This window comes from Harmonia axyridis, chromosome 2, assembly GCF_914767665.1.
Source record: "Harmonia axyridis chromosome 2, icHarAxyr1.1, whole genome shotgun sequence".
Classification (NCBI taxonomy): domain Eukaryota; kingdom Metazoa; phylum Arthropoda; class Insecta; order Coleoptera; family Coccinellidae; genus Harmonia; species Harmonia axyridis.
The window spans coordinates 44122982-44149487 of NC_059502.1; the positions used below are offsets into that span (position 1 = coordinate 44122982).

Consider the following 26506-nt stretch of genomic DNA (forward strand, 5'->3'; position numbering starts at 1 on the left):
TACGCCACTGGATTCTACGCAGAATTCTGATTCAGACGTATTTTTCACCTCAGCATTATTCCTAATAACTTCGGAGATAAAGGAGGGGTCCGAAAAGTATCAATTTCCAAAATCACCCTGTATCTCTTGAACGGAAACAGTTATGCAAAATCTGATTAGACCAACTTGAGTTTCACGAAAAAGTAGTACCGGAACGTGGAAACCGCAAGGCTCTATCTTAAATAACAAGCGAGAAACCTGGCTGTCTCACCCAAAATGGGATGCACTGTACAGCACTTAGAAGCTCTTGATGCCAATACAGTGCTCTTCTCAATTTTTAGTTTTAAGTTGATTTAGACCCAATATGTCAACATTTATGTTGGTACTTAAAATCATTTTCTACTCAGTGAATGATCACATTCACTCTTTTATATTGTTTTATATCGCAGGGAAAAGGTGAGATGAGAACATACTGGCTCATAAGTGAAGATTCTTCTAAGACACTCGCTCGACTGAGAGACGAAATCGTAGGTTCTTAGTTGTTCAACAGTAGCAGCTCCGAGCGTAAGTTAGGAATTTGCAATTTGATTGACATTTGATTATACATTATTATTACTATTCGAAAAATTTTGATACATCTCACCCAATAAGATTCTTCTTCTTCATATTATAGGATTGAGTGAAACGCCTGATTTATTACGAGGGCCTGATGGAATAAGCTTAGGCCATAGTATAGAGAGAGATATTCCATCAAGATCTGTCTGTCCTCTCTTTTCTCTACATCAGCGCGCCAGATTAGCTTGGACAATGCATCAGAGCCAGGTAAGTATTGTATACAGGGTGTTTCAAGTTCGACGGCCTATTAGACGTTTCTGGAGAACGGGGCCGATTTGCAATCTGAAAATTCGGAATATGATATTGTTCATAATGCCCTATTCAGCTAAAATATTTTCGAAGTTCCAGCACTTCCGGTTACACAAGAATTAAAAGAAATTTATTCAGAACAAACTTTTTTTTTTTCATTTTATGTCTCAGATATTATCAAGATTTCCATTTTCAATTACTCTTTCCTAAAATTATTGCATTAGTCCTTATAGTCCATAGTCCCTATTACGTGAATTATTTTTACTGTGAATATCCTATGCGTATACTCAATTCATTTTCTCAAACTAGAATCATGTAGGAATATCATGCATATCTTGAACTTGAGAAATATCATCACAGGGTGTTTCAAATATTGTGCACAAAATTGTGAACAAAATTAGATCATAACTTTCGATTTTCGAATTGGAACCATATTTTTTTGTGATTTCGTTGGATTTTACGTTCAAAAATAAGTATAGTGTCCAAACATGATTATGCTCCTAAATTCAATAATTCAAGAGTTATTCGAGATTTTATGAATTTATGTTATACGTAGAGTCAATTTCATTCGATCTCTTGTCACTCTTGTCAGACAGACTAGCAATAATACTCTATGACCATCGAAATTTAAATATCTAAGTATATATAAAACCGCTTGCACATTTACGTCAAACTTTAAACGTAAAATCACAGCCCAAACGGGACCATCTAGAGCAAAAATGACAAGAATAAGACCCCCCTCAAAATCGTCTGGAGATCCCGGGAAAAATCGCAAACCTTCGATTCTCCTCGCGGTTTTCGAGTATACGGGGTGTTTCGGATCATTTTGACATTTCAAGTCCCATATTTCTGTGGTATCTGTGGACAATTTGGCTGTCAGTGTCATGTTAATAATAAATATTCCATTTCGATATATGAAAGTTCTTGAAAAAGTTTGCAGTTTCCAAAATTGTTATTCAATATTTGAATAAATGCCGACAGATAAAATGCAAAGTCTTCGGCGAATCGAAAATTCGATAGATATTTGTCAAAATTTGGAAATGAACATTGATATCATCGAATGCATTTTCCTCAATTCAGGTTTGTTTTAAGTGTTTGTATCATTCAATTGGATATGAATGTTACTTCATTTCAAGAATTTTTCGTTTATTTTCCACAAACTATAAAACTACATTCTCTTTCGTGAGAATTTGAATCTATTGCGACAGAAGATGGAACTACAAAAGAGAACAGAAGCTTCATTCATCAATTCAGTCTTGGATTGGAGTAAAAGTTATGCTACTATGAAACAGTATTAAACAGATAGAAAGACTCTTTATAGATAATTCACAATTGGCTTTATTACTGGAAAAAAAGAGCCAAGTTAGTCAGATAACAGTCAAAAGTTTCCATGTGTTTTTTGAATATCTAAAATATACACTTTTACGACAGAGGAGTGCAAAAATATAAGTGACCACTCCGTTTTTCAAGAATTTGAGTGCAGTGCTGTTGAATTTATAATGAATAAGTCAAATCTTTCATACTGATAATTTCAACTATATATACCCTGTTATATTATTTTCCGCTCAACTGAAACATGTATTAATAAGCCTTGGAAATTAGAGACTCTCAAACTTATAACCTGATTTCTCAAAAAGGTTTCACCAAGATAAGATATTGTAGGTAATTGCTTATGAGGTAACATAGGCCATGGGTATTTGAAAGGCAAGTCTATTCATTATGTCTCTTTTTAGTTGGTTTATTATAGCTTTACTGAATATTTCTAAAAATAACATTCACTTTAGATGTGAATTAATTAAATTTGGACTTATGCATCATATCATATATGACTATGAAATTGAGAAAGACATATTCTTCTAAATTCCATTATAAGTCTTCCGAATAGTACTTTGAAGATATTGATTTCAATGACGTATGGAATATATCAGTTGAAATACTAGTCAAAATGTTACGACAGAAATAAATTTTGAAGGATCATTCAGTATATGAAGAATTTTAACATGGCAGTCACTTTCGAAATTGGTATCAATTTTCCAGCAATTCAATGAAGGTATAAAATACTTTAAAAAGCAACTATTTACTGAAAATTTCCATGTCATGAATAAATGATCAAATTTGTATAAAAATGTAGATACCTACCTATTTGTTCACTAAAGTTTCCAATTTTTTAATCGTTATAGGAATAGGTGCTATATGGCCATTTCAAAAATGCTATCCTACTGATTTATTCATTGCTTTTCATTTTGATAAAAATTAAATTATTCATTGATTCAGATCCAAAGTTAACACTAATATGGGTCAATAGTATTGGCCGATACAATTTTAGTACCGATTTCAAATACTCAGTTCCTTTTGACTGAAGTAAATATTGAACAATGATCTTTGTATCTTGAAATGAGTTTTGCACTTTTCCAGTGTTCAACAATGAGATAATTATTAAATTGACTCAAGAAATTAACAGAGTATGCTATATCAGGACTAGTTAATACTGCTGAAGATATTAATAAACCTATTAATTTCTTATATGGTTCATCATTACAACTCTCTTTTGTTGAATCAAAATTCAATTTAGTTTTCACATGTTCACAATCAGACATGTTGAATTATTGCAATACATATTTGAAGAATATAATCGATAGCTTTACTACCTTTTCCATAATTTCTAGTAATATTCATCCCTAATCATTTTTAGCTTCCCCTAATTTCTTTATCATAAAATTTTCTATCAGAAAATTCATTCAGAATTAACATCAGTTAAAACAAAAAAGTCATCCATGTACAATGCAACAATAGTAAGCCAGTTATTTTTTGATTTATGTAAATACTATGATCAATTGTTGATCTTTTGAAACTTTTATCTATCAAAATTTTATTTACTATATAGGACATAAATTGCCCTGTTTAATTCACTTCTGAGTAAAACCCAGAGCCACAAGTCTCGTTCTATAACATAGCATCAATACAATCTTCAGATACTAAAAAACTCCTTAGTTCGTCAGGAATTTCCAATAGGTCCTTCCAATTGTTGCAATTATATTGTATTTCTTCACAAAATATGGAATAGAAGAATAATTTGCTGCTCAACTGAAAAATGTATTGATAAACCTTGGAAATGAGGGACTTCTTATAACCTGATTTCTCAGATATGGGTATCCGAAAGGTAGATCTATTATTCATTCTGCCTCTTTTCAGTTTGTTTATTACAGCTATACTGAATATTCCTAAAACAAAAATCTCACTGTAGGTCTTTTCATAGATCTTATCGAACGATTATGTAAATTCAATATTTGTCAAAACTGAAAATAAACATTGAATGCAATTTCTTTATTTCAGGTAGTATTTCTATTAATGAGTCAATTGAATAAATGTAACTTCATTTTAGGGCCTACAAGTAAATATCCAATGGAATGATAGCCCTTAAAATATATCTATTATTCATTTTGAATTGACTTACAAGAATATCAATATTTTCATGGGCAAGACATAAAACGACAAATTTTCTTTCAAAGTTGAAATTCAGAGAAAAATATGCTAATAATTGTCTATTGTAACTATTAAATAAACAAAAAAAAAGGACCATAAGAAGGATGACAACTTAACTAACAAACATAAACTTTTTTTGTCAATTTTTCCCACCCAATCATCAATTAAATTTGGACTTATGCATCATACATGTCTCTATAAAGAAGAAATGTGCTAATTTAAAATCTTAATGTTGGGATTATATTATTATTCAATATTCTCTAAAAATTTTTTACAAACCTATAAGCATGAATAACTTTCTTGAAAGACTGACGCTCACATTTTGATTATTCATTTCTCCCAAATTCTTCAAAGAAAGAAATTGCCATTTCTGGAAAAATGAGATCTGAGAATTTGGTTGATATCGGTTATTTTTTATTCATTATTAAAGAATACAATATACGATTTATATTTCAACAAAATTTTAAGACATGCGTGTGACTGACAATTATGATCATAGAGAAATCCTTGTTTATGGTTATGACTGCGTTCGGCAAATCCACACTAGGGATGGGCAAAGGTCAGAAAACTATCGATATCTATATATTGTATCGATATTTTCTGACACAATCGAAATGTATCGAAATGTGTAAGAGTAAAATATCGATATATATCGCTGTGATATTTTGGTGTGAGAAAATTCTGTTGATTTGAATAAAGTTTTTCTATCATAGAGGATAATAATAACATTCAGATGACAAGATTCAGTGGAAAACGACATATTTAGTAGTTTGCTCCCATTTTTATGGAGTATTTTGTCCTCCTGAACATTTATAGGGACATTGATGTTGACGAGGACGCTGTGATTACAAGGTTTTCAAAGGGTTCAAAGTTTCAAAGACCAAATTGGATTTTGTGATGTAGTTGCCAATTGTCTTCTTTTTTTCATATTAAACAATGTAATTTTTTTCAAATTTCTACCTGAATGGTTAAAACCCTGATAAGTAAATAATGGTATTATAATACAACAAATACATAAGGGTACAACTTTTTTTGCGAAATTCGAGGCTTTATTGTAAAAAACTGGTTATACATTTATAATTCAAAGTATTGCCCATCGCTGGTCACTACTTTCTCCCATCTTTCGGACAGCGTACGAATTGAAAAAACTGTTCATCTTTTGAAGCGATCCACGAATCGATTCAAGTTTTTACTTCTTCATAAGATCGGAAGTGTTGGTCAGCCAGGCCGTGTGCTATTAATTGAAACAAGTGATAGTCTGTGGGAGCAACGTCTGGAGAATACGTCGGGTAGGGTTGTGGGGTAGGAATTCCCATTTTAACGTTTCCAAGTATATCTTGACTACTTTCGCAACATGGGGCCGAGCATTGTCATGCAGTAAAATCAATTCATCTTCTCTCTCGTTGTATTGCGACGGTTTGTTTTTCAATGCTCGGTACAAACGCATTAATTGCGTTCGATAACGATCGCCTGTGATTCTTTCAGTCATAATACACTACGCCGAGCTGGTCCCACCAAATACTGAGCATGACCTTAGAACCGTGAATATTCGGTTTGGCCGTCGATGTGGAAGCATTTTCAGGATATCCTCATGATTTTATGCGCTTGGGATTATCGTAATGAATCCATTTTTCGTCTCCAGTCCCAATCCGATGCAGAAACCCCTTCCGTCTTTGTCTTGCAAGCAGCTGTTCACAAGTAAATAAACGTCGTTCAAACACCTCGCGGCTTTAACTCGTACCGCACCCAATTTCCTTGTTTCTGAGTCATTCCTATGACTTTCAGGCGTTTTGAAATGGCTTTTAGTGTCACTCCTATTGATCCTACAATTATTGTTGCGTTTGACATGAGTCTTGATCAATTATTGCCTCCAATTCTGCATCTTCAAAAAACTTCTCTCTTTCACCGCGATGCTGGTCTTCGACATCAAAATCACCATTCTTGAAGCGTTGAAACCACTCATCTATTTCTTTATTTATTTAATCAAATGGAACAAGCCATTTTACTGATGTACCAGAAAAGAACTAAACCTAGACATAAACAATATCGTTGGTACGTTCTTCCACCAATATCGTTCTCACTATATATTTTAGTAGAAAATTGAAACCTCCCGCAAATGACGAGAATTTGGCTCGTAAGCTAACATGGTTGATCGTGAATAACTTTATGATGCAGACACAAATCGACTAACATGTCAATGGCGTTATGTTTACAAATACCTAAACTTATTGTATGACATCTACAATATATTTATTTCTACTACCACTTACCGTTACAGCCATCTATTGCAAAGCGGCGGACGCAAAGTTGTACGCCTTATATAAATATTCATATGAATATCTAAATATAAATATTTTTGAGAGGTAAGGCTTGATATCGGTATAATCTGAGATTTGGTTCCATTGAAATACTCGAAGCTCATAACGGCGAACCCCCTCAAAATTTAAGGCTAGGACTGCCCTTGATTTGTCGTCATGGAAAGTTATTTGCATCAAATATTTTCATGTGAGCAAGGGCCAAACGGTATGTTCTAGGAAAAAAAACCATATAGAATTCCACCCTAGAATCAGCATAGTATACCGAGTGAATCGTCTGAAATCAGCTAACGATACAAGGTTTCCGAAAAAAATCTTTTATTTTCTAGAGGGATACCCAGTGAAGGATCTACCGGCATAGTGACGGCGTCCAAGGGGCGGAGCCCCTTCGGCGAGCAGAGCGAGTCTGATTACTTTACATGTGACAGGTGTTTTCATTATCAAAGCTACACTAATTTGATTTCACGAATTGAATTTCCAATATTCAATTGACAAAATTCTGGATATACTTTTCTCTAATTATGTGGCAAATCAGTTAATTCCTGGCACATCTTGTGGATCATCTTAGACTGGAACCGATTTATCTATTATTTTTATTAACTCGTAGAGAAGGCTCATTCTACCCTTTCGTTCATTTTGAACTCTTGGAAGAAAATCAATTACTTCTGCACTTGTATGATAAATATCTAATTCTAAATTTCAGATGAATGCAATAGAATTATTGGTAGAACTCATCGAATTTCAAATCAGAAATTTCCTCATCTTCTTGAAAGGATGTTTCATACTTTATGAATATCCATTATACTGGAGTACCTACCTAGAAAAAAAAACCTGTAGGTACTGTTATGGAACGTATTTTCAAGCTGCGTTTACTTTTTTGGTGATTTGATTCAAATTTTGAATGATTAGATCCAATAACTGAAAATTTTATACTATATTTTTAATTTTTTATATCGACTCTTACTCAGGTGGGTTCAATTTAGATTCAATTTGATTCAAAAGTTTAATTAATATTAAAAAAAAATTAACTATTCAAAATTCCTATTTAATAACTAAATTCTTATTAATCTAATCTAATATTTACTTATCTAAAACTTCATCGCCTTCATCCTTGTTCTATGATATCGTCCTCTATGCTTCTAACCTCAAATTCTAACCTTAATCTTCATAAATTTGTTTTGGTTTGGGATAGGGATGGCAAGGGACAGAAAACTATCGATATAAATTGTATCGATATTTTTTGGCACTATCGAAATGTATCGAAATATATGACAGTAAAAATATCGATATATATCGCTGTAATAATTTGGTGTGGGAAAATTCTGTTGAATTCAATAAAGTTTTTCTATCATAGAGGAGAATAATAAGACTCAGATGACGAGAATTAGTTGAAAACGACATACATATTTAGTAGTTTGCTTCCAATTTTATGGATTATTTTCGTTAACCAGAATTTCAGTTTTGCAATTCTACACAGCGATATTTAATTTAGAGTATCAAATTCGATATTTTTTAATATTTCAATTTATGAATTCGACCACACGAAACATATTATGATTTAGTTGCATTAGTCAAAAATTCTGAGTTATCGTGACCAAATTCAGTTGAAAACACATATTTAGTAGCTTTCATCCATTTTTATGAAATATTTTCAATATATAGAATTTCAAAACTGGATATACTACTTATTGTATAGGTAAATATAGGGTAGGTACAAGGAATCTTGAGAAATCTAGCAATAACCAATATATGGTTTAGGACATTCAGGTACAGAACAGAAAGATATTTGAAAGCGGCCGTTGAATAATATTCCTATTATATTGTTTCTATTTATTTCTGGAGCTCTCAGCAATATTGAGTCATAACTTTTTATTTTCGATGTCCAGAATTCAAAACAGCTACAAAGGTATCGAAAATATTCGATATTTATTGTAGAATGTCAAATTCGATGTTTTTTAACATTTCGCATTATGATTTCGATCACAGGAAACCTATTATGCTCTAGTTCCATTAGTTAAAAATCCTGTTTCATCGTGACAAGATTCAGTTAAATACGAGATACTAAGTAGTTTGCTCCCATTTATATGGGGTATTATCGATAAATAGAATTTCAGTTTCCCCTAGTTTGGGATTATTATCCATAAATAATACTGCTTCACACTCTTGCTTGAAACCAGGGAACTTTCTTCTAGAAATTAATTAATCGTTTTTTTAATTTCCTTACACAATGGTTATTTTCCAGGTACGTATTTGGATTATTTATGTTTTCTTTCAGCTTACGTAAATAACTTTGTTTATAACTTTTCAATTGTTTTCGGTATATTTTCTTGATTCAAGTGATGTGCTCTTTGCAATGGTTTTTCACTGAATGAATGGCTGCTGTTAGGCTGGGCTCTTTTATAGTTTTTCAATTTTTTCTTGAAATCAGCATTGCCTTGGATGTCAAAAAATTTTCCAAATATGATGCTTTCGCAATGTTCTCTTTTGAGGTAAGTTTTCTTTTTTCAATCTTGATCTAGTTAATTTCTTCATTTTTTTCCCCATCTCTTGATACCACATATGTTGCATTCGGTCGATTCTAAGTTACAAAATTCTCAAATATTCTGTATACAATTTAGAAATTTTTCTAATATTCACTTTCTTTGGCCTAATATTCAAAGATTTCTATCTATAGCTCCTAAAATCTACTACATATTTTTAAATTATACTATTATCTAATGAATTAAATACATTTTTGTATGTTTGAGAAATTAATTACTTTGGAATCCCTGATTTATCATTCGATATCCTATCCCTTTTCATTATTTACAATTTTATTAGGAATTTTGGCTAATATTACATTGTTGAGATTACATCTAGATGTAATTAACTAGATCACAAGCTATTTCATGAAAATTAACATAGGAAATATAAAATAAATGATTATTTTTTATCATTATGAATGAAAATTGAATATTCAGTCTTTTGACTCTTTTAACATTATTTACATGATATATAAATAGATCCTGATACTTGAGTTGAATATCTTTTGTTGATTTTATCAAATTGAACTTGAATTTTATTGATACTTTCCTTTTGTTTCAGATCCTGAGATGTTTTGAATGAAAATTGATATAGAAATTTAGAAATATTGGAATTATGCTAATTTTGCAATGTACAAGTGAATGGAATAAATAAATAAAGTTACTCTACTTTCTTTAATGTTATTGGAGCATATCAATTTGAAATTTATTATCTATTTGATGAATTTGCTGTAGTTTCCGAAAGATAGAATCTGGTAATGTATTCTCATTGATTTTATAAGTCGATAATACCATTCCATAACAGTACCTACCAAATGAGATAAAATCATGAAGGAATCCTTTGTGCCTTTATTCATATAAAAAGCGGTAGAATACATTTTATGAATTCAGGAAAACATCAGTGTGGTGATGAAAAGGGAGTAACAGAAAGTTTGAAACATACTTCCAAAATATCTTCTCGTCAATTGGTGGTAAATGTGGATAATTCTGAATGCTCGACAAGTTCTCGAAACAATTCTGTCGCATTCACCGTGGATATGGAATAGATCCAGAATTTCATTATTAGAATAACGGGAATTCATATCGTGAAATTAATATCTACTAGCTTCAATAATGTAATGACAACTGTCACTATGAAATAATTAGATATTTAAATTTCTATGGTCATAGAGTATTATTGCAAGTGTGTCTGGAAAGAGATCGAATGAAATTGACTCTACGTATAACATAAATTCATAAAATCTCGAATAACTCTTGAATTATTGAATTTAGGAGCATAATCATGTTTGGACACTACCCTTATTTTTTACCGTAGAATCCAACGAAATCACAAAAAAATAGGGTTCTAATTTGAAAATCGAAAGTTATGATCAAATTTTGTTCACAATATTTGAAACACCCTGTGATGATATTTCTCAAGTTCAAGAAATGCACGATATTCCTACATCATTCTAGTTTGAGAAAATGAATTGAGTATACATACGCATAGGATATTCACAGTAAAAATAATTCACGTAATTGTGACTAAGGAAATTCACTCTTTTTTACGGTTTTTTCTTGATATTTTGAAAAATATGAGAACTAACGCAAAAACATCAGCGAAAAATTATTTAGAATGGGAAATTTGATAATATCTAAGACATGAAATGAAAAAAAATGTGTTTTTTTGAAAAAAATTTTTTTTATTCTTGCATATCCGGAAGTTCCGGAACTTTGAAAATATTTAAACTGAATAGGGCATCATGGACAATGTCATATTCCGAATTTTCAGATTTCAAATCGGCCCCGTTCTCCAGAAACGTCTAATAGGCCGTCGAACTTGAAACACCCTGTATGTATATTTTCTTCGAGCGTTCGCTTTCAACTCTTTTATACACGCATTTCAAGTCAGAAACAGTCACTTTCCCACACAGTGAGAGTGCTATTTTTTTCCGCACGGATATGCGTGCGGTAAAAAAATAGCAGGGTATTTTCCGCACGGAAGTATTAAAGAATAAATTGAATTATGTCATGTCTCTATGCACCGAACGCCCAATTAAAGTTAAAATGACATAACTATGTTAACGACATGCAGAATTGCGTCTGTCATTCATGTGTATAGAAATAATGAAGAAAATCGTTTGAGTCTAACTTTATTTCAAGCGCTTGTAGAAAAAAAAAATTGTTCCCAATTCTTGCGGAAAGTATTTTTCTCTAATTCTGTGGTTATTCCGTTCATTCTTCCACATCTTGTAGAACAAAATCGTGCGAGAATATATCAGAAACGCACAGTTTTCATGGTTATATTTTATTATTCTATGTTGGCACTCCGAACTTTCCGCTACGGCTTTATCTGTCAATTCATCAAATTGCCTTAAAGAAATCAGTTTTGCCAACCAACATTTTTCAATGCAAAAAGCACTAAATTATATTTATGGAAATATTTCATTAATTTCAATGAAAATGCAATGAATTAGAGAAAATAATGTATAATACTCGTACAGAAGGCTCATTCTACCACTCGTTCATTCCAAAACTCGCCACTTCGTGGCTCGTTTTTGAATTTTGAACTCGTGGAAGAATATCAATGCCTTCTGCACTTGTATTATAAATAACTATTTCCGCACTCAATTGCTTGACCGAACTCCGCTTTCCAACGGCAGTTTCGTGTAGGACAGTATCACTTGCCGCACTCGTTTGGAAAATAACTGTTTCTAACAGGAAAACACATTAAATAGATAAATTATATGTATAACAAAATCATGCACATTTAATATGAAGTGACAAAATTGAAAAGCCAAAATTAAGATATAGACACATACTATTCATTTTAATTCACAAAAATTATTCCGAACTTCATTTTTTTGAGTTGAGAGTAGCTACCAATATCCAATCATAATATTGTGAAATAAACTCGCACAAAACCACGAATGCGACTAAAATCAAGGCAAAACATAAATGAACACAACAACTCAGATTTCATAACAGTTAAAGGAAAACAACTTCCAAATAAATTGCTTGATTCGTCCACAATCCAGAACAAGGCAAACAAAAGCTTTCGGAGATATCATATGCTACAATGAATAGATCCCTTGAAACGACCCATTCTGCCTAGAGCGAGGACATCGAAAAGACTCTAGTATTTTTTGGTCATGACGAACAAGGAGATACATCTCAAATTTCTTTGTGTTGACCAGAAACTCGAATCATCGCATGTTATCATCGCAATCATTAGAGGTATAATGAATTACATTGGCAAAGATGGCTAGAAGCTAAAGAACATAACCTCCGACAAGATACCTCTTCCAAAATCCCTAGACCCAGGTCCCTATTGCTCTCAAAGTCCAGATTATACACATTGCGGGTAACATATAAATTATCAGGTTATTGGTTTGAGCACCGATTACGTCATACTGTCATATTTCTGTTTTTTAGGATGACTTCCAGAAAAATCAACTTCATTTCTGCCAAGATCTGTCTTCAAGTCATGGATTCGTTCCAAAATATTGTCATAGGACTTCAGATGCCAGAAACCCGAGATCTGCACCTGTGATCAAATTTTCATCCGATTCAAAACCTTATATCTGAATAATACATCAAACCAATACAATAGGTTGTGATATAAACATTTCAACTGTATTAATTCATTGATGTTATATTTGATTCTTTAATGTTGAATGTGATAGATAACGGGGAGCATATGTGAACGAGGGCCAGAATGAGATTGAGACTCTTGAGATCTTTAACCAGATACAGATATTTTTGTTCATAGATTATATATCAATGAAGTTCAATTAACATTCGAAAATAAAATTGAATGCTTTTAAGCCCTTGGTATTATAATGTTTTCAATGTTGAATATTTGTACGTAAATAAATGTAAGAAATCTATCAATTGTAGTAGGTTATTTTCAGCACAAGTCTTTGTTGATGGAATGTTACTGGAATAAGTTTGACAAACAGTGAAAACATCATGAGTAAAAATGTGTAATGTCAAATCTTTTTTCATTTTCTAGACAGAATACATAACTCATAACTTTAAATGAGGATATAAATATTTCAGTTTCCATAATTATAATTCATTCATGATTTATTTATTTTTTATATTTAATTCAAGTGATAACGCTTCAAAGCCCTATTTCTATAACTATTTTACTTTCATTGACACACAAAAAGACTCAAATACACATTCTCCGACACAGGAAAGAAATGTTGCTCATATTAATTATAACCTTTTCGATTTCATTATTGGCAAACTAATTCGCATGTTATGACAATATTGTGAAAGTTTTATTAAGATAATTTTCTTATAAAATGATATTTATTGATTTATTCTTTGTGATGAAAGTGGCTGAGTTTGAAAATACTTTTGCTGATTGCATCTCAGTATAAAATCATTAAACGCTAGAAAAAAAATTCGAGCTCGAAAGACTCAAATCTAAAAGAATTTAGCAACTCATAATTAAGAGGAAAAATGTTTTTTTATTGAGACAGGTTAAATTAATTCGCAAAGTCAGCAGCATTTCGAAGTATCAAATATCGAAGATTCCATAACATTATATTGTTGGTCTTAACTCAAATCTACGATTTGAATGACCCCCCAAAAAAAGTCTAGGGGATCATGTCTAGGAAACAATATAGGTCCTCGACATACTATCCACCTTCTGGGAAATGTGGCGTCGAGATATTGACGGACATTGAAGTCAATTGAGTGGCCACCATGCTCCTCAAACTTGACTCCTTCAGACTTTTTTAGTGGAGTAATTCAAAATCGCAGGTTCATATTGATCAAATAATTTAGGGAAGTTACGGCAAAGGTTTCGCGCTGAAGTGGAGAGCCCAATTTGAACATTTACGCTGCTTAATTTCGATTGTCGAAGTTTAATTTTTGAATATCACAGTGAATGTGTTAATTTCTCAAAGCAATTTTTATCTACGTTGTGACAGTAATTTGGCGGATGCGAGTTTCGAAAAATAAATTACATTATTTCAAAGATTCCTGCGTAGGCTTCCCACAATACATGTTTTCTTTTTTTTTTGCGAAGTTGTTTGATGCGCCATGTGCTCGAAAATTTGGTTCATGCTCTCTCATTCTTATGGTAGAACGATTGCGTTTAGCACAGCGAAACAAAAATTGAAATTTTTCAATCAGATATCAGATGCTGGGTTATAGTTTCAAATTGTGTTTATTGCTATTTTCACTTTTCTTTATGGTTTTGGTATTTTGGGAAGAAATTGTGAAATTTCCGTCTAAACGGGATCAAATAGCATCGTTCAACAAAGTTTCTCAAAAGCCACATAACATCCAAGGTAAATGAAAGAATGAATATATTATTTATAAATTTATTCCAAATTTTATGAATTTTTAGGCTTCTTCTCTTCCGTTACAATATTGTTGAAGTCAGCACAGAATACAGGCTTTTTATCAACCTCTCTCACTCTTGGAACAACCTTTTCCTAAGCTAAGGGAATCATCCCTTATTGGAGTCAACTGGGACTGCGAGAATCTGGATGAGTAAAACTGAACTATTAATTTTCACCAATATATGACTTATATGAAACATCCTACTTCACTGAAACATTTTTGTATATTTTCCAATGTCAATGAATGCCGGCGGCAATCATACAGTTTAAACCCTTCAGGTAGTGTAATTTTTTTTCTCTTTTTCAGTCATTTGTCACATAATCAACATTTAATTGCAATGCAATAGTAATATTTTCATTAAATCAGCATATTCTAACCTAATTTCATATTTAATTTTCGTTCAATTCCCTGATATCAAATATTTTGGTGGTTTCTTGTGTCATTTTCAAGGGTTTGAGTAATATTTGTTAAACCACCTGGCGCCCTAAATTTTGTTTAATTCATTTTGAGTATCCACCCCCTTCTCCACTGCAGCAAAGCCGCGAGCTGCCCCTTGAAAATAATAAATGTGTTACGATATTTTAGGGATTGAATTAAGAATCAATTGAACACGTAACAACGTTACCAATTTATTTACCCACTCCATGGTTCTACAACTCGGGATGGATCTTGGCCGACTGTATCTACTATTCGCCTTCACTTTTGCCGATCTTCCATCAGTGCTGGGTCTTATTCTAACCCCATTCGCCTGTGAATGGAAATGGGTAAAATGAGTAGCTAAAAGAAGGAGGGTTGAGCGAGTGGTTAACAACACTTCCTCCTAGAGAAATCATTGTTACGAAAACCGAACAACGGTTTCTATTTTTCTCTGGAAAACTGAATTACGTCATAAGTAAAATTTTATTTCATAAGTTGCTTAATTATAAATTATAATTGACGTGTCCGTGCTTTTTTGCTTGTGCCAGGAGAAAATAATTTCTCTATGGTTCATCAACTCTGTGATTATGTTGTCCTACCTATATCAAGTGCTTTAGATTATTCTTTTCCTTTCATGTATTCTCTGAATAAACGAACAACTGAACAACGAGTAACAATCATTCTCTTTTTCTCCTTCATCCACAATTATACATTTTCAAGTCCTTCAAACAGGACAGTCAACAGCTGAAAACATTCCAAAGAGGAATTATGAATTTAGTTCCTTACTTTATCCTCACACGTTGTGTTAATCGCTTAAGAGTCCGTTCACGCGGCGCAAATTCAGGCGTTTTCTTAACTAATTCGGTCTTGATTTTCTCAGAAACGGTAAACGCTATCGAGATGATTCAAAACAATATTGGAAGGTCTTTATCCCTTGTATGATCGTTAGGTAATAATTTCACTTAAGAGTCCGTTCACGCGGCGCAAATTCAGGCGTTTTCTTAACTAATTCGGTCTTGATTTTCTCAGGAACGGTAAACGCTATCGAGATGATTCAAAACAATATTGGAAGGTTTGTATGTTCGTTAGGTGATAATTTCACTTTAAGTTGCAAATTAATTGTTTTATTGAAGTAGAAAGTACGATTTTCAATACCAATTTTGAATAATTTATTGTCGCTTCAGTTGACCTAAATTCGAAAATCTAATACAATATGGTCATAGCCTATTTCTTCTTCTTTTCAATGATACCAATTAGAAATATATAACATCATAGTTACTCAAAATTCTATGTGACGTTGTAAATCTGTTTCAAGTGCCAGAATTGTGAACTAAAAATCGTTGCTCCTCCCTGAGGGGCGTGGATTGTAGCTATCAGGACCGTCTTTTAGGAAATATATTCTTGATAACCTGAATTATTTATCACGAACAAAAAAAATATTTTGTCGCTTATACCTGCATGTTTCTATTGCAGCATTGATTATCTTTAGAGCCATACGACCGATTTTCATGTAACTTTCTCGAATGAAAAAATGGATTCCTCATGGAAGGTTTTGGATTGGATCCAATAGTCAATTAATTACTTCGGACCGAAGGTTTCGTAAGTTTGGGAAAAAGTAAATGTCTGTTATTATGAAGGAAAGCGATTCGAATGTAATGATGTTTAGCAAATTACCTTGTTTTTACCATATTTCATATAATACAAAATTTGGGAAGTTCAGAAGCTCTCTTAGATTCGGTATTGTGCTTGAGGATAATACTTCGGAAGTTAACAAGAAGTGATTTCGTGTAAATTTATTTGAGTTATTTCACGATTTTATTGCCACATCAGATAAACATCAGTTGTAAATAAAGGTTATTCGGTACTCTTTTGTGTACCGTATTATTTCGTTGCTGGACAATTTGACAGTTTCTAGGTAGGTTCAGCCATAGTATAAGGAAAGGATAGTAAGCCAACCGCCGTTTGACGGCAAGGAGCTGGTCACTTGGAGTCGCTTCTGTATTTGGAACCAATGTTTTACGGGTTGCATATATCGAACACTATTGACTACCCAAAGTGGAGAAGTAACTCGATAATAGATGGCGCTGAATCATGAGCTATAGATGGCGCAGAAATAATACGAAAATTCATTCAGTGGCGTGGTTGAAAAGGGGTCGCATAACATTGCCAACAATTTTTATGTTATTATTAAGTTACCACTACATTTGAATATTCGAATATTCATTGAATATTTATTCGAATAATTGCGTTTTGCATTACGATAAAAGTTTGAATGATCACTTAACTCTCTATTCAGGAATAATTACAACAAATTGATAGATACAATTGAATTAAAATTATTCATATAATAGTAGAAAGTGGTTTCATCCGAAGAAATATGAATAGAATTGGGATATTATCAATGAAAAAAATATAAAAATTGGATATAAGATTCAAACATATGAATTTAGCAATAAAGAGTTCTAAAAATAATAATATAAGATTCCACATTCGAAATGTAATGCCGTCTTTTAAATCGTTGGTAAAGTTTTTTCATTTGAAACCTTGCTTTTCTGATCCCTATGCATTGTGATTTTTAGACATTTCTCTATTTCAGTGGTCAAAAATTTTTTTATTCTGAATTGAGAACCGACGAATCTTTCTATTCTTTTAAACCTGGGGTCTTGAAATGTACACACATCCTCCTCTAACTAAACTGAATCAGAAAAACAAAGTGTTTTGAATCATTCATAGAATTGAGGACGAAGTGTATTCTTGGAGGATTAAATGTTCTCAAAATCCGCTCTATCATTCTTTTTGTATCTGTATACCTGTAATGAATCTTATATAGGAACAAAATTGACACAAAAATATTCGAAAGGGTATCATAAATTACAAAGTTATATTGGACAATTTACCGGCTGGGATTTCCAAACTATCGGAAGAAATTCAATAAAGGGGATGAGTTTACATCCGTTTGTTCGTTCAACAGAATATTTTGGGTATTATACCTGTTTATTTCTAGGGATTCTAAGTGTGTTAGTCTTAAGCTCTTGTTTTCTAAATGAAGGATTTCAAAGTTATTATTGAAGGTATGGTCCCATTCTTTTAAGTGATTCGCCTAGGTTGAAAACGAACTATCAGATGTATAACTCTTTTGGTGTTCCTTTATCCTTTTATTGAAAGATCTTCCTGTTTGTCCAATATAAACCATAGGGCAATCATTACAGGTTACTTTCCTTATACTATGCTATTATTATTAAATCACAGGCTTCGTGGCGAAGAACGAGCGCTCAGAAAAAATCGTTAGACTTTTTGATTGCCCTATGGTTTATATTGGACAAACAGGAAGATCTTTCAATAAAAGGATAAAGGAACACCAAAAGAGTAATACATCTGATAGTTCGTTTTCAACCTAGGCGAATCACTTAAAAGAATGGGACCATACCTTCAATAATAACTTTGAAATCCTTCATTTAGAAAACAAGAGCTTAAGACTAACACTCTTAGAATCCCTAGAAATAAACAGGTATAATACCCAAAATATTCTGTTGAACGAACAAACGGATGTAAACTCATCCCCTGCAAGTGCCAATGCAGGTAGTAAGGCAGATGACGATGAAAATATTTTAGTGGCAGATAACAACGAACCTTTTCACTTATTGAATCTCGATGAAAACTCGTCTTCATCAGAATCGGACGATTCGGATTCTTCAAGTAGTCCAAGTAGTACTCCTGCCACCGAATTTCGAGATGAAGTGACATTGGAAAAATGTTCTGTAGTATATTTTGCAGGTTATTTGGTCAAAAAATGTTTGGAGCGTTTCGGGTGTGAAGATTGTAAAATCACTTTGGAGGCTCCTAAAAATCTTGAAAATGAAGATGAGCTCTTGATCTTTTTCAAAAATTACGGTTTAAATTTTGAATGTGGATTAAAAGCACCTACATCTTTGCTGGAGAAATTCACAACAATAGTTTTGGATTGTTTCAGCAAAGATATAGGGAAAAGTTGCAATGATAAAGTCATGTGTAATTTGAAAAAAAAAAGTGTTAAATGCATTAAAAATTTTCTGCCCGAATGGTTCGCAACGAATATCATCTGCTCGGAACATAGAAGATATATTTTAGATTTGTTGTTAAGAACTGCAATATATAAATATTGCAAAAATATTTCCAGCCTACTTAAATCTCGGCAATCATCGAAAAATGTGAAACTGTCAATTGTTCAACATTATTGAATATACAAAAGGCCAATTTTTTGTAATATTGACTACTTTCAATGTGATCTTGTGTCAATGACCATAGCTGTCGAGACACGTTAATTTAAATAAATAAATAAATAATCATTCAAAATGATAATAATAATCAATAAAGTCCCATTTTTAGAAAATAGGACTTTATTGATTTAAATTCGTTATAAATGAGCAGAAAAGCAAAACAACTTCTATCTTAATATTGTACGAACAGAAGGAAAGTCCAAATAACCTTCAAAATATAAAGATCAAATAGAATATTTTTCTAATGTCACTTCGGTTCGAGCTATTCGATTGTGGGACTACTAAAAATAAATAAATAATTCTCTTTATTCCACAATAATTCAAATCATAATGAAATGGCGTCATTTTATCCGTTGCAAGTTGCTACACGGTTTTTATATATAGTGACAAGGAAACCATCAAATATATGGGTCTCGGTACCTAATTTGTTATTTTTGCCAACTTCAAAGAAATAATTGCCAGTTAATTCATAATGATTATTGATGGTTGCAAGAGCATTCGCTCAGTATCTTCATGATTACAAGGTTTTATTGACTGAAACTGTGTGCTTTTCAAAGCATCAAATTCATTATCACCAGGGCAGCACTGAGACTCAATAACCCTCATCAATATCGTATAGTGTCTTATATCGGAAAAGCTTTATTCCCATAGAAAATTATTTTGTAAAGAATTGGTGCGGGTTGAATTCAAATGATAGAGAGTATCGAAAAAATACATCATATTGTTTCCTTCCAAGAACAAAAAAAAAACAGAAACTTTTGATTTCTAATTCAGTAAAAATTGAGGAAATCTCTCAAAATTTTTATTGAATTAGAAATCGAAAGCTTCTGACCTGGTCGTAGCTAAATTCTTTAATGTATTTCTGACATCTAAATTCACCTTGATACTCACTTGTTACCATTTACTTGAATATTGAAGGGATTGAGGCAATAGGTCCTTTCTCAAATGCTGGATAAATAACAGATTTAGAACAAGATCTTGTAGAACTGATGTTAACCAGAGAGCTAAGAGTTTTAATTAAACACGGATAACAACGATTCTGATTTAAAAAATCATTTTCAGTTCTTTCTTCGTTAATGGTTGAGCTTGGATTTAATAAAGTAGCTTATTTACTTTATAAAAAAAACTGCACAGCACTAAGAGTGGCTATTTGCTTAGTATGTATAGAAAAACTAAAATTCCATCTGTCTCTACCAACTCTTGAACTTTTCTTTATAAAATTTCTTTTATTTGATATTAAAACTGAATTTTCCAATTTTCAAGTTTTTTCCTTCATTTTTACCAAAAAAGATGTATTACTAGGAAACCTCTAATATTTCAAGCTCCTGACCTATATGAAAAATCCATTGATATGTTCAATCCACAAACTACAACCCGAAAATATTCATTTCAATTTTAAATATAAGGTAAATATAAAAATAAAACATGATTTTATTTATTTTCAACATCATTGAGATATTTCAATATAATTTGGTTGTTTAAGGTAAACTTTTCTTCAAATATTCATAAAAACATGGGCTGATTTTTCGGTCAGAAAATATTATTACAGTCGAATAATAAAATACATAACTCTAAGAATCGTAAAAGGTTGGGAAAAAATGATCGAAACCAACTGTCAAATGGTAAATATAGCTTTTGAGAAATTTCATAGGAACTCACGACATTAGGAAATTAATGTTGATAGAAACTTTACCTATTCTCACTCAATCTATGACAAAACAATGTCAATCGAATATTCTTCAAATACATTCAATTGCAATATCGATATCCCGGAAAATGGAGTTTATTCCATTCATAAATCCTGAAAAAACCTAGAGATATCATTTCATGACGACTGGACCTGATTAGTGATTTCATGATAACTTGTAGCATTGTACTTGTTTATCACAAATACACGCCACTGGCGTAAATTCTTATTGTAGAGCAGAAAAAATATCAAAATATAGAAATCTTCTGACCACTCTATTTCAAATGTTTTAGTTCTTCAAAATAACACCAATTCTTTCAGAGGGCTCCACTTTACGGACCAATTTTTTGACAGTAAAATTCGAGGCTTAACGTGAGTGCAACTAGATGGCGCTCAACATCAACAAAATCGAAAAAAGCACTACACTGGCTTACTATCCTTTCCTTATACTATGGTTCAGCATTGCATAGGTACCTGAAAGAAGGCAATTTCGGAGTAAAGATTCAAAATGGTCTATTTTTGTACCGATACATATATTTCTACCTACTCAATGATTTTATGTAGAAATGAAGAATACTAACTATACCTGACATTAAAATAACGCATTTTCAAACTGAAATTTATAGAATGGTATTTTCAATTTGGGGTTGAGGTATCTATTACTAGAAGTTTTCATATCTATTTGGCCTGTGCAGTTCTTCTTATAATTTTGTTTATGTGTATTGAATCGAACCTTTTTTGCTGGTAAATATCTTTGGATGAATTCCGAATTGTTTATATTCTGCAATTCATAGATTCTCTGAAAGAACTTTCTGATCACTCCGTTTTTTTTTTTTAATGAAATTTATCTAATATGCGTTTGGTGAAGGAAATAGAAATTGGGTTTCAATCGAAATTAGTTTTCGTACGTGATATGTGTAGAATTTCGAAAACAATATGTACTTGTCCAGAACATCCAGAAATACTTGATATAAGCACATCCGCCGTCAGTAGTGTCATGAATCCTTATGATGGTTATGCACAGCTGAAGAAAATAGGAATGATATGAATATTCCTTGTTTTTCATTTTCACTGTAAGAAAGAAAGAAGAAGAAAAAAAGTTTATTCAGAAGTAGTTAACAGAAAATCATTCAAAATTTTTTACAATGATCATAACTATAATAATTTCAAAATAAAAGAGTAAACAATGAAGTATGTAATGCCTGGGAACAGATAGCGTTGAAATCTATGGAAGAAGCCGCAGCAGAAGAAGTGAACTAAGCGATCGAATGCGGAAGTATCGACATAAATGGTACACCTTCAATAACGGTATTTTGTGATGGTAGTTGGGCTAAACGATCTTATCGAAAATTGGGAAATTCTAATTCACTCTCCGGAGTTCCTACAATTGTTGGGATGCAAACTGGAAAAATTTTATACTTGGGCGTGAAAAAAAGTATTGCATAATATGTCAAAGACTTCAAACTAAAAATGACACACCAACAGAGCATACATGTTATAAAAATTAGAATTCATCTTCGACCGCCAAGGAAGCTGAAGGATTTTGTTCCAGTTCATCCATGTACAACAAAATGATTGCCGATGGGGACAATAGTTGTTACAAAAAATTCTTGATAGTAGATCTTATGAACATTGTACAGTTCAGAAAATAGAATGTATCAATCATTTACTGAGGAACTACTGTAACAAATTACGAGAACTCTCGAAAGCACGTAGTGTTCTAGGGCCGTTGAAGAATGTGATCAGCAAAAATATTTCACGATGCAGAACGGCTATATTAAAATCTGTACAATTAAGAGAAGGAAAAAACGCATGAAGATAAAATCAATTTTTTGAAGATGGATATTATTTATAGCGTCAGTCATATATTTGGTGAACATAAGAATTGTGCCACATTAGGGTACTTTTGTGAGAAAAAAGTAGCTGATTAAGACAAGTATATGCAAGATTTGTGACAGTTCGATATAGAGGAGAAAATTATGCAGGCGTTGAGATATTTAGCACTACATGCCAGAAGTCTCATAGAAAAGGTAACAACGAACATTGTGGAACAATTCAATGCTATGATCAAAGAGTAAGAGGTAAAAGAATTAATTACGCTTTGAGAAGATGCTACCAAAGTCCTTGTTAGGCAGTAGTTGTTGCAAAGAATAAAAAAAACCGCTATGCGCTATACACAAATATATGATAGGTCGTAGTCCAGGACAAACGGTGAAGAGAATGGAACGAAGTAGTGTCTTCAAAAAGAAAAGGAAGAAGGGGCTGGAAGCTACAGTTCTCTCCAGGGCCAGATAATAATTATTGAGAAAATTGTGAAAACCCAGACATGGATGGATAGGACTGAATTCTTGAGGGGTTTTATCAAAACAGAAGAAGCTCATAAAGAAATTTAGCTGAAAACACGCCTTCAAACTGATTCCGCTGATTGGCATCAGCAGAGGAGGAAATTGTTGACGGCTTCAATATTTGTAAAAATATGTAAAATGCCTCCTATGTCAAGTTATTGCTCAACAGTTGAAAGCATTTTAAATAAACATTTTTCTGCAAAAGCTATAGATTGGGGAAAAATAATGAAGATCGAGCGAAGCGTCTATTAGAGAATGAATTGTGCTCGAAGATCACAAACAGTGGCCTTTTTATTAGTAAAAAAAGGTCTAGGTCCTTCTCCAGATGGCATTTTTGAAAAAAGTAATCATTCAATTGAAATCAAATGCCCTTTTTCAGCAAGAAATTGGACGCTATTGAAAGGAAACAAATCACATATTTGGATAAAATGATGATCAGGAATATCGAATTATTATTTTCAAGTTCAGGGACAATTAAAGATAGCTGAAAGAGAAAAATGCTTTTGTCGTGTGAACTTTGAAGAGTTTTTCGAAGGAAAATTTCATTAGAACTGTGTTTCACCTGTAATAATTGACCTAAGACATAGAGGTTTAAAAATAAGGATCCTCAATACAAACTAGATCTTCAAGATAAGAAAAATTGAAGAAAACAGTAGGCAATTAGAAATATATCATTATGAACCAAGCCGATTTTTTTTAATTATAACAAAGTAATATTCCTTAAAACTGTAGATATTTATGAAATGAGTTCATCAAAATTCTCAATGAAACTTTTTTATTTCGGATTAGATATTTCAAAATTCATTCCATTTAATTCATAAGGGTTTTTAACAATTCAAAAAGTGGGGATAATGGTATATCAAAGCGTATTTGGATTCTCAATTCAATATCAAGTAATTATGGAACGTAGAGTCTTTTTCAAAACCTAAAAAACAGTTCGTGTTTCTCAACTCTGTTCTTATTATAAAGAAACCGTCTTTACAACCATAATCATAGGTGACCATTTGACAATCATTTCATTTCATCAAAATGTCGAAAATGCGGCTGCATATTCCGACACGCACTAGTAGAACTCGAGAAAGAAACGAGATCATCCTAATGCGTTACAAATTCATTCAATCTGGGCTGAGGGCCTAATACGTTCCCTATATTTTTACTACGATAGTCGACGCCCACCCGCTCTGCTTCCCAAGCAGTGTGGTGTAAACAGACTCTGAGGCATTGTCCTAATAGAACGCGAATGCGCGATCATCGTAAGTTCGCGCGAATTTTACTCGTACGAACGCGCGATCAAACATATTGAACTCTAATAGGTGTCCTAACTGACAATCGCACGACGCGGTCGCGCGACTCAAATGTTTGAAACCCTATTCGCGCGAACTTAGTTCGTACGAACGCGCGATCAAACATATTGAATTTGAATAGGTGTCCTAATTGAAATTCGTGCGAAAACGTCGGAGTGGTGCCGCGCCCGCGCGATTGCAATCGGCTCTGATCATATTGCATAGGTAGTCAAATGCTTCTGGTGACAGACATATAATCATAAAATGCAGACTCATCTTCTTGTAAGTCAAAATATTGATTGTTAAATTCACCACGATTTGGTCTCATTTTTAACAAAGCACTTTGCGTCCCACGTTGTTTTTTTTCATTTCCATCTAAATCCGCACAAAACGTCATCCAAATATTTCCCGACAGCAAACATTTTGCGTGTCTGACGTCCATGGTTGTTGGTATCGACCGTGCCACTGCCCGGTCACGCTCGCTCCCGTCGTCAAATCGCGCGAGCAAGATTCGCGTTCTATTAGGACACCCAGTTTTTGACGTCGCGCGAACACGCGATGGTCGCATCGCTCGCATCGCGCATTCGCGTTCTATTAGGACAATGCCTTAAAGTTGCAAATTAATTGTATTATTGACGTAGAAAGAACGATTTTCAATACCGATTTTGATTAATTTATTGTCGCCTCAGTTGACCTAAATTCGAAAATCTAATACAACATGGTCAAAGCCTATTTTTTCTTCTTTCCAATGATAACAATAAGAAATATATTACATCATAGTTACTCAAAATTCTATGTGACGTTGTAAATCTGTTTCAAGTGCCAGAATTGTGAACTAAAAATCGTTGCTCCTCCCTGAGGGGCGTGGCTTGTAGCTATCAGGACCGTCTTTTAGGAAATATATTCTTGAAAACCTGAATTATTTATTACGAACAAAAAAAAATAAATTTTGTCGCTTAAACCTGCAAGTTCCTATTCCAGCATTGATTATCTTTAAAGCCATATGTCTGATTTTCATGTTACTTTCTCGAATGAAAAAATGTATTCCTCATGGAAGGTTTCGGATTGGATGCAATAGTCAATTAATTACTTCGGACCGAAGGTTCCTAAGTTTGAGAAAAAGTAGATATCTGTTATTGAAAAAATCGATTCGGATGTAATGATGGCTGGCAAATTATCTTGTTTTTAACATATTTCATATAATACAAAATTTGGGTAGTTCAGAACCTATCTAAGATTCGGTATTGTGCTACTGCTTGAGAATAATACTTTAAAAGTTAACAAGAAGTGATTTCGTGTAAATTTATTAGAGTTATTTCAAGATTTCATTGTCACATCAGATAAACATCAGTTGTAAATTAAGGTTATTCGGTACTCTTTTGTATTATTTCATTGCTGCTTTTGTATTATTTCATTGCTGCACAATTTGACAATTTCTAGGTAGGTTCAGCATTGCATAGGTACCTGAAAGAAGGCATTTAGGAGCAAAAATTTAAAATGGTCTATTTTTGTACCTATACGTATATTTCTACTTACTCATTGATTTTATGTAGAAATGAAGAATATACCCGACATTGAAATAACCATTTTCAAACTGAAATTCCTAGAATGGTATTCTCAATTTCGGGTTGAGGTATTACAAGAAGTTTTCATATCTATTTGTCCTGTGCAGTTCTCCTTATAATTTTGTTTATGTGTATTGAATTGAACCTTTTATGCAGGGATACATTCCGAATTGTTTATATTCCGAATTGTTTATATTCAGCAATTTCTCTAAAAGAACATTCCAGTCACTCCGTTATTTTTGAATAAAATTTATCTAATATGCGTTTGGTGAAGGAAATAAAAATAGGGTTTCAGTCGAAATTAGTTTTCGTACGCATTATGTGTAGAATTTCGAAATGGTATGAATGTCCCTTGTTTTACATTTTCACTGTATAAAGAAAGAAAGACAATTTTTACAATGATTTCAAAATAAAAGAGTACAAAATGAAGTATGTAACACCAACAGT

The 26506-nt window shown here is 32.6% G+C and overlaps 2 long non-coding RNA genes across 2 annotated transcripts; both read left to right on the forward strand.

Moving 5' to 3' along the window:
- Positions 1–663: 663 nt before the first annotated feature.
- LOC123673639 lies at positions 664–13032 on the forward strand. The gene is made up of 2 exons (XR_006746519.1): positions 664–801; positions 12578–13032. It is a non-coding gene; the product is annotated as an uncharacterized LOC123673639 (long non-coding RNA).
- Positions 13033–14007: 975 nt separating this feature from the next.
- On the forward strand, positions 14008–15224 carry LOC123673640. The gene is made up of 3 exons (XR_006746520.1): positions 14008–14451; positions 14511–14784; positions 15092–15224. It is a non-coding gene; the product is annotated as an uncharacterized LOC123673640 (long non-coding RNA).
- The last annotated feature ends 11282 nt before the right edge of the window (positions 15225–26506 follow it).